Genomic DNA, 8,289 nt, shown 5'->3' with positions numbered 1-8,289 from the left:
TTCCCCAGCACTGTTCCCATCCCCCCAATTCCCCAATAAAAATCTTTAACAAAAAAAAAAAGAAAGAAAGAGAGAGGGAGGGATGAATAAATGGAGCACAGAGGATCTCTAGGGCAATGGAAATTCTCTGTTGATCCTGCTTTAATGGTCGACACATGTCATTATGCATTTATCTAAACCCATAGAAGGTACAACACCAAGAGTGAGCCCTAATGTAAACTATAGACTTTAAATAACAAAGATGTGTCAATCAATTAGGTTCATCAATTGTAACAAATGTACCACTCTGGTGGGGACGTTGACACTGGGGGAGGCTACATGTGTGGGGGCATTAGGATATGGGAAATGCCTGTCCCTGCTGCTCAATATTGCCGTGAACCTAAAACTGCTCTAAAAAAAAATTGAGTCTTTAAAATTTTTTTTAAAGCAGACTACAAAACCACATATAGCATGACCCTTGTTTTATAAAATATAGAGAAATATAAAGAAAGAAACACAACATATAATTAACAATATTTGACTCTGAATGATATTAATAGGATTCTGGAGGGATTTTTAAATTTCTTTATATTTATTTCTGAATTCCTTATTTATATTAATTTCTATATTTGCCAAGAAAATTAGCAAAGAACTTACTTTTATTACATTACTTTTAGTACCAGGAAAAATTTTGAATGAAAGTTATTTGAAAAAAATAATGCTAAGAAGAAACTAACCAGAGCTGATTAAGTCCAGCCTTCACAAACTGGTTTTCACATGTGGGGCTGACTGGGAGAGAGGTTTACTGTCTGGCTGACTATCATCTTCTTTCCTTCTCCAGGCAGGACTTATCCAAGGTCACTTTACCTCTGCTAAGGCTCTGGATCTGAAGGCCCATCCAGTGAGGATGCCCTGGGCTGTTGCCTGAACTCAGGGTCTGCCCTCCAAGGTTCATAGGGCAAACGCAATATCCCCTTTCCCTCTTTTCTTGATTTTTCCATCATTTGGACTGTGACACTTGATAACTGACCTGAGACCCTGGTTACTAAGTAGAGGCAGGGTGGCATCTAACACAGGAAGTGCCCACTTTGGACCAAGGTGGCCTGAGCTGGAATCCCTGCTCACCACCTTGCAGCTGTGTGCCTCTGGGCATGTCGCATCACCTCTTTCAGTAACAACGTCCTCATCTCTATCCCAATTAAATTAAATAACAATTCTAGCACAGAACCTGGCACAAGTAGGAACTCAATTTATATCGATTTTCTCTCCTCCTTCCTTTCACATTTATTTACTTACATGAGAAGTCAGTTCTCTTGTCTCCTTCCCCTGATTCACAGAACTCTCCAAGGGGCCTGGGGCAGAGTCTAGGGGCTCCCAGATCTCTCCTTCCCATCCATCAAAGGCTCTGCTCCTCCTCAGTCAGCAAACAGAATCCCTCTGCTGACTACCAAGCCACAGAAAGGATAGTTGAGCTGCAGCTACGTCACAACTATGCAGTGACTCCATGGGGCTACCCAGAAGAGGTGGCAGGGTGGGGAAAGGATAGGTAACTTGAGACCTCCACCTCTCAAGCCAAACTAAAAGAATCTGATCATCAGGTTTTTTATTATACATAATAAACCCAGGGCCCTGTGTTACCAGAACACACTTTATGAGCATTACGTCCATTTCCTCATAAGAAAAAAAAAATGATCCTGAGCACCTAGTACACTTCCAGCATGATCTGCATGCGGAACACATAGTGGAGCATGAGACGAGGTCTTTGCCCTTCCAGGGCTCAGTTTCCACTCCTGCTGGAGGTGTGGGGTGCATCCATCCACCTTTATTGCCAAGACTTAGAGGACAAAGGTGGGGAATGTTTGGGAAGCTGAGAACCATACGGGTACTTCAGCCCATCAGGCACGGAATCTACCTTCCTCTCACAGAGACTCACAGAACCCCTCACCTGAAACGATGAGCCCACTGGTCCCTGTTGGAATTAGTTTCAAGTGGAAGGCATTACATGGTCCTAACTATCCTCATCCAAGATACTAAATACCCTGCTCTGTCACTTGGTGGCTAGGTGACCTTGGACAAGTAATTTAACATCCTCTAATCCTACTGCCTTCATCTGTAAAACTGAGGTAAAGATATATCCCTCATAGCATTGCAGGAAGAGCACACGAAATCACATGGGAAAAGCCTCAGGCTCAGTGTTGGAAAAGTCGGTGTTCCCTGCACTGCCCTCTCAGAAATGGTACCACCTGGAGATGAACAAAGCATGGTTCTTAAGAGTAGAGCTTCCAGAGATGGGCTGTCTGGTGTCAAATGCCCCCATCTTCAAGATGAGGGTCGTAACAGTGATCCCTGCTTTGTAGGGTTGCGGAAGTCTTGAATTACTACATGGGATGGGCTTAGAACAGTGTGTGATGCATAGCAAGAATGGCATGTTTGCTTTTTTTTCTTCCAGAAAACATGTTGATGGGGATCATTGATAATGTAGCAATTAGCACATAATTATACCTTCCAAATGATCTTAGAGAGTATGCAGGTATGTCCTACTTACTACCAAGTATACAGGAAGGTATAGCAGCTGTGAATACACACACACACACACACACACACACACACACACACACACATACACACCACTAAATCATGGACTGAACAAACGTGATGATGACAACTGTTTTGTCCGTTAGGTCAGAAATCACAAGACATATTCAAGGCAGAAGTGTACTTATACTAGCACTGGAGTTAGATAGACTTATACAGACTTGAGTTAGAGCCCTAGCTCTGCTCTTTCTTAGTGGCCTAACTTTAGGCAAGTCACTTAGCCCCAGTTGCATCCCCATAAAAGTGTTGGGGCAAGGTTGGGGGAGTTAACTCCACCTGTCTCACCAGCCTATTATTGGCCTCTGGTGGGTACCACATAATCCTTAGCAGTCTCTGACTCCCTAGTGCTCCCAGCCTAACAGTTCTGGGAGGCTTTCTCCTTTTTCCGGCAGGAGACTCAGCTCAGACAAGCCCATAGGCTGCTTTGTCTTCCCCTGAGACCCCTAAAGAGCAGACTGAAGAGCATTAGAACAGCAGCTGCCTAGCTCTGGGAGGGAGAAACGCTGGTCAGGGGTCCTAGACCCTTCACTCTGTTTATTCAAACTGCATAGTATCTCCAGTCTTTACAATCGTTCACTGGGCAGAAGGAAACAAGACAGCTGGGGCCCTCTCTGGTTTCCACCGAGCTTTCTTTTGGAGAAAGCCAGCCTGAGTGCCGCTCACTCTAGGAATAGCTTTGACACTGAGCTCCTGGAGATGAGCAGGGTTTGGGGCACAGGTTGGGCACACACAACCCCTCTAAGGAGCAGGGAAAGAACACGGGGGAAGGGGAGAGGGGGAGGGCAAAGCTGGAGATAGAAGTAGAGATGGGGACAGATAAAAACTAGAGCTGTGACCAAAACACAGGACAGAAGGGTCAGGGACAGAAACAGGGCAGGTCAAGGATGGAAACAGGGCTGGGCCAGCACAGGGTTCAAGGTGGACAGAGGAGCCACAACAGGGGGATGGGGGAGCAGAAAGAGGCACAGGAAGCACAGAGGAGGGCTGGGAAAGGGGTAGCAGGCAATGCAGGCTTGTGTAACCTGGGGACCCTCGATTGCCCCAAAGGGCCCACAGGAAATCTGGGGGTGGGGATCTCCAGTTGGAACCCACATTTTCACCCTAACCTGTGCAATGCTTTCTAACAGCAAGCAAAAGGAGCACGGTTTAGTTTAGTTAGGACTGGCAAGATTCACTTCTTATTTTAAAATTATGACATAAAAATACTCAGATGAAATGCCACCCCACAAGCCAACACCCCTGCAAAGTTCAAGTCAAGCGCCCCCATCCCAGCTCCCTGTACCTTTAAGGAGACGTTTCCCTCGGCTTCCCGGCTGAAGAGGCAGGTTATTCTTGGATATAGCGACGATGGACTTACCTAAAACTGAGTTATTCCCCTTCCTCCTCTGGCCAGCCTCTCTTCACTCTGGGGAGCTTTTACCATTTAAGGTCAATGTTACATCTGGCTCCGGAGCTCCGAGCTGAGAAGCCTCTGGCTGCCCGCCTCCTCTGAGAGGGGCTGGGACTTAGAACCCAAAGCTTCTCCGGGAGCCCCCTCGGGCCTGGTTCAGGGGACTAACGACAGGGGAAGCTGACCAGACGGGCCCAGGGCTCAGGACAGGCTGGGCCTGTGAGGCAGCAACTCGCCCTGGATAGGGCACCTGGGCCCCTCCCACGGGCACCCGCACAGCGGATGGCAGTGCCCATGGGCAGCTCGTGCCGCTGGGTGCTGTCCTGGATAGACGGGTACCGAGGGAACTCTGCAGATCAGCCTCCCAGCCTGGAATCTTCAGCAAGCTTGTGAGCCTGGAACAAGACCCTGGCCCCGCGCCAGGAGAAACTAGGAACATTTCCTGTCCCGGGGATTGGGGGGCAGGGGCTGCTCCCACCCTAAACGCTTAGGATTACCGGAAAGAAGGACCTGGAAGATTCAGCTAATCGGAGACCAGGGCACCAGCCCCAAGGGCTTTAATCTCTGCCCCTCCGCTGAGCAGCCCTGTGATCTTAACATCATGGAAGCTCAATCACCTCATCTCTAAAGTGGAGATAATGGTGACAACGCCTAACTCACAGGGCTGTAGGAGGATTAAATGAGAGAATATTGAAGGGCTTAGCACAGTGTCAGCATCTCATTAGGTGCCAATTGGCACAAATTTGTTTCCTGCCCCTGTCCAGACATAGGTGAGGAAGGGCTGCCTCTCTCCTGGAAGTCCAAGCCCTGTCCCTACTCCTCACCCACCTTGGGCGCAGCGCTCGCGTGGAGCCAAGATGATGGAGCGCCAGGCTCTGGGTAAATCACATGGGAACTCCGGCCATCTTCCGAGGTTTTAGAGGCATTTGAAAGAAGCCCTAGGTAGGGTTGCCCAATAAAATACAGGACACCCATTTAAATTTGAATTTCAGATAAACATCACATAACTTTTAGTGTAAGTGTGTCATAAATATTACCTGGGACATACTTATATTAAAAATATGTGAGGTTATTTTTTTTTAATCTGAAATTCTAATTTAACTGTGCATCCTGTATTTTCATTTGCTAAATCTGACAACTCTAGCCCTAGGCCATCACATGTCACCCATAATGTATTCACCAGTCATGCTGAGAGCTCTAGGGATTGGTGCTTCAAGGCCTGTGGCCTCAAGCCATCCTGGTGATGGCTGCTTGGCTGTACACAGCCCTTCACTGCAGCTCCTGGCCATGGGTCAGTTACCGCAGTCATGACAGTTTTTCTCCACCAAACCTGGCCCACAGGGCCTCTGTCCCAGCCCCTTTCACGGGCGTCTGGTCCTGGACGATCCCGCCTCCCTGGTTGTTATGAGAGAGAGTCCTGATGAGAATGCAGTGCATGTTGTCTGTTACACCCATAAATAATTGTATTTTTGTAGATGGAGGCAGAGGAGACTGTCCTGGGCACTAGTCATGCTTTTCCTCAGGTGTCTACACCTACCCATCTGCTGGGTACAGGCTCCTATGGCAAAGCCACATGGTGGTTAACGACTAGAATTGCAGGTATAGGGACTAGAGTGCATTTACCGGACTTTTTACCACTGTTTCTCCAAATTCATTGTGCATTAGAATCCTCAAATATGAAACTCCTTGGACCCCTCTTCCAGAAATGCTAATTCCATGGATCTAAAGTAGGACCCAGGGATCTGCATTTAGATTCAGGCCCTCAGATGATTCCAAGGACCTCACTTTGAGGAATGATGTGCCAAAGATTAATCTTGTGAACCCAGCAGATGTTACTACAGAGACAACCAGAGACATAGGTTGAAACGGAATTGAAGGCTTTGTATACATGTGAAGGAGAATGTGTGTGTGTGTGTGTGTGTGTGTGTGTGTGTGTACAAACTGTATATTGAGCACCTACTTTGTTCCAAACCACTATATTAGATTCTGTACATAAAAGCATGTATGTCTCCTCACAAGTGCCCTATGAAAGAGAATTATTATACATTTCCTTCAAAAAGGAAACTGAGATTTCAAGGGGTGAAACAACTTGCCTGATGTTCCACAGCCAGTAAGTGGCAGAGCTAAGGTGGGAACTTCGGTGGTTTGGCTCTAAAGCTGTTTTCCCCTGTACCATACCTCCTCCCCTTCAGCCAAGGCTTTGTTTTTTTTGTTTTGTTTTGTTTTTTTAAGAAATTTTATTGAGGAACAATGTGATTTTCCAGAGCCCAGCCGCTCCAAGTCAAGTAGTTGTTTCAATCTAGTTGTGGAGGGCACAGCTCCTTGGCCCATGTGGGAATCATACCGGCAACCTTGGTGTTATGAGCCTGCACTCTAACCACCTGAGCTAACTGGCCATCCCCAGCTGAGTTTCTTAAACTAGGGTTTATGGATAGCCTTCAGGGGTCACTGAGCCAACTAAAATTGTATGCAAAACACCATGTGACTTGTGTTTTTGTTGGGTACAGACTCATAGCTTTCACCAGGCTTGCAAAGGAATCACCAGATAACTTTTAAAATCAATTCATGAACACAAGAATTTCATAAAATACATTGCTGGTAGGTTTTTAAAATGGAACAAGCTCTAAAGAAGACAATTTAGCATTATCAAGATTATAAGTCTTATATCCTTTGGCCCAATTCCACTTCTTCTTGGGTTTTTTTTGTTTTGTTTTGTTTTGTTTTGTTTTGTTTTAGCTGAGCCATCCTGCCACCTGTTGGCAGCTTAGGAGCAGCTCAGCTCAGGCTGGGAATCGAACCGGTGATCCTGTTGCTCAGAGCTCACACTCTTGGCGAGCTCTTAACCAACTGAGCCATTGGCTGGGCCAACCCAATTCCTCTTTTAAGAATTTATTCTATAAACACACTCTCACACCTGGGAAATGACAAATGAACAAGATTATTCATTGCAGTTTTGTGAAAAAAGCAAAAGGATTGGAAACAACATAAATGTCCACCAATTGGGGACTATAAAAGATAATGGGGTACAACCATAACAATGGATAAGGAAGCTCTTTGTGTACTGATATGCAAAGCCTCCAAGGTATATGGTTAAGTGGAAAAAGTAAGATAATAGAACAGTATACAAATACACACACAAAAATATACTTATATTCACATATACACACTCACAAGTACATATGTGTGTGTACACACAATCTCATTAAAATGAGCACAAAAAGAAAATAACATTAATATTAGCTGTCCATCGAGAGGGAAATTAGCAGAGGGAAAGAATATCCACTGTCTACCTTACTTATACATGTGAAGTTTTGAATCATATGAATAAATCATGTGTTTACATTCAAAAATAATAATGAAACCAAAGCATTGCTCTGAACAGGGATTCAATCAATTCATCTTTCAGCACTGCTTCCTCCAGACGTCAAAGAGTGTTGGCATAAGACTGACCAAAGGTTATCATTATTATTATTATTATTATTATTATTACTATTTTACTTTTTATTTTGGAATAATTACAGACACATGGAAGTTGTAAAAATAGTGCCAAGTGTTCCACGTACCCTTCACCCAGTGTCCCCCCAGTGGTGACATCTTATATGGCTGTTGTATAATACCAAAACCAGGAAGCTGGCATTGGTACATTACTGTTAACTAGACTATAGATCTTATTCTAAAGGTAATTTTTTAAATATAGCCTTCTCACCGCTCACTTATTCATTTAACATGTTTGTTGTGCACCTTTAGTGTGCCAGATAGAGTGTGGAATAAAGGAGTGTGGTCGGGACACCTCAGACCCATCCCTGCCCTCATAGGGTATAGACTAATTAAGGTAACCCCTTTATTCAAGTGGGAATGGAGTCACAGAGGCCCAGGATCCAGCAGTGCACAAGGAGTGCTGACCACAGCTCTAAAAAAGGAACTGTGTCCCTTGCTGTCCTGGTCATGGAGCTTCACAGCTTGCCTGAAGCTGACTTTTAGTCCTTAAAAGAACATGAGCAATTACTCGGGCTATATTTATCCCCATTCCTGGAGCCACACAGGGATTTGGCCTCGCTCTACCAAAATCCTCAGCTCATCACTCATGCCCATCAGAGACAATCGTATGTCCTCAGCATAACAACAGTGGGCCGGTGGAGGCACACTGGCACACAGCTTGGGGAGGCTCTCTCCACAGGCCATTTGACTCAAGGCCAGGGAAGTTTTAAAGTCCCAGGCCAAAAGCACATCCTAGGACCAAGGGAAGCCAAGCCAGGAGGAGCAGCGTCTTGCCAAGAGTGCTGCCAGCTCAGGCACTGACTGCTGATGACCACACTGGGAGTTTT

At 45.7% G+C, this 8,289-nt stretch overlaps 1 protein-coding gene across 3 annotated transcripts in view; it reads right to left on the bottom strand.

Moving 5' to 3' along the window:
- Positions 1-4,318, bottom strand: part of IRAG1 (inositol 1,4,5-triphosphate receptor associated 1) — a 116,481-nt gene extending 112,163 nt beyond the window's left edge. For 2 of the 3 annotated variants that reach the window (XM_019656223.1, XM_019656225.1), the window contains exon 1: positions 3,932-4,318. The gene's annotated coding sequence lies outside the window, so the exon portion shown is untranslated. Of the gene's footprint in view, positions 1-3,856 lie in introns of all 3 variants that reach the window. The other variant, XM_019656224.1, reaches the window with a different exon arrangement.
- Positions 4,319-8,289: the final 3,971 nt, after the last annotated feature.

Source organism: Hipposideros armiger, unplaced genomic scaffold, assembly GCF_001890085.2.
Source record: "Hipposideros armiger isolate ML-2016 unplaced genomic scaffold, ASM189008v1 scaffold_256, whole genome shotgun sequence".
In the NCBI taxonomy this organism is placed as follows: domain Eukaryota; kingdom Metazoa; phylum Chordata; class Mammalia; order Chiroptera; family Hipposideridae; genus Hipposideros; species Hipposideros armiger.
The sequence above is the reverse complement of the archived record's forward strand: the minus strand, read 5'-3'. Positions and strand labels throughout refer to the sequence as shown.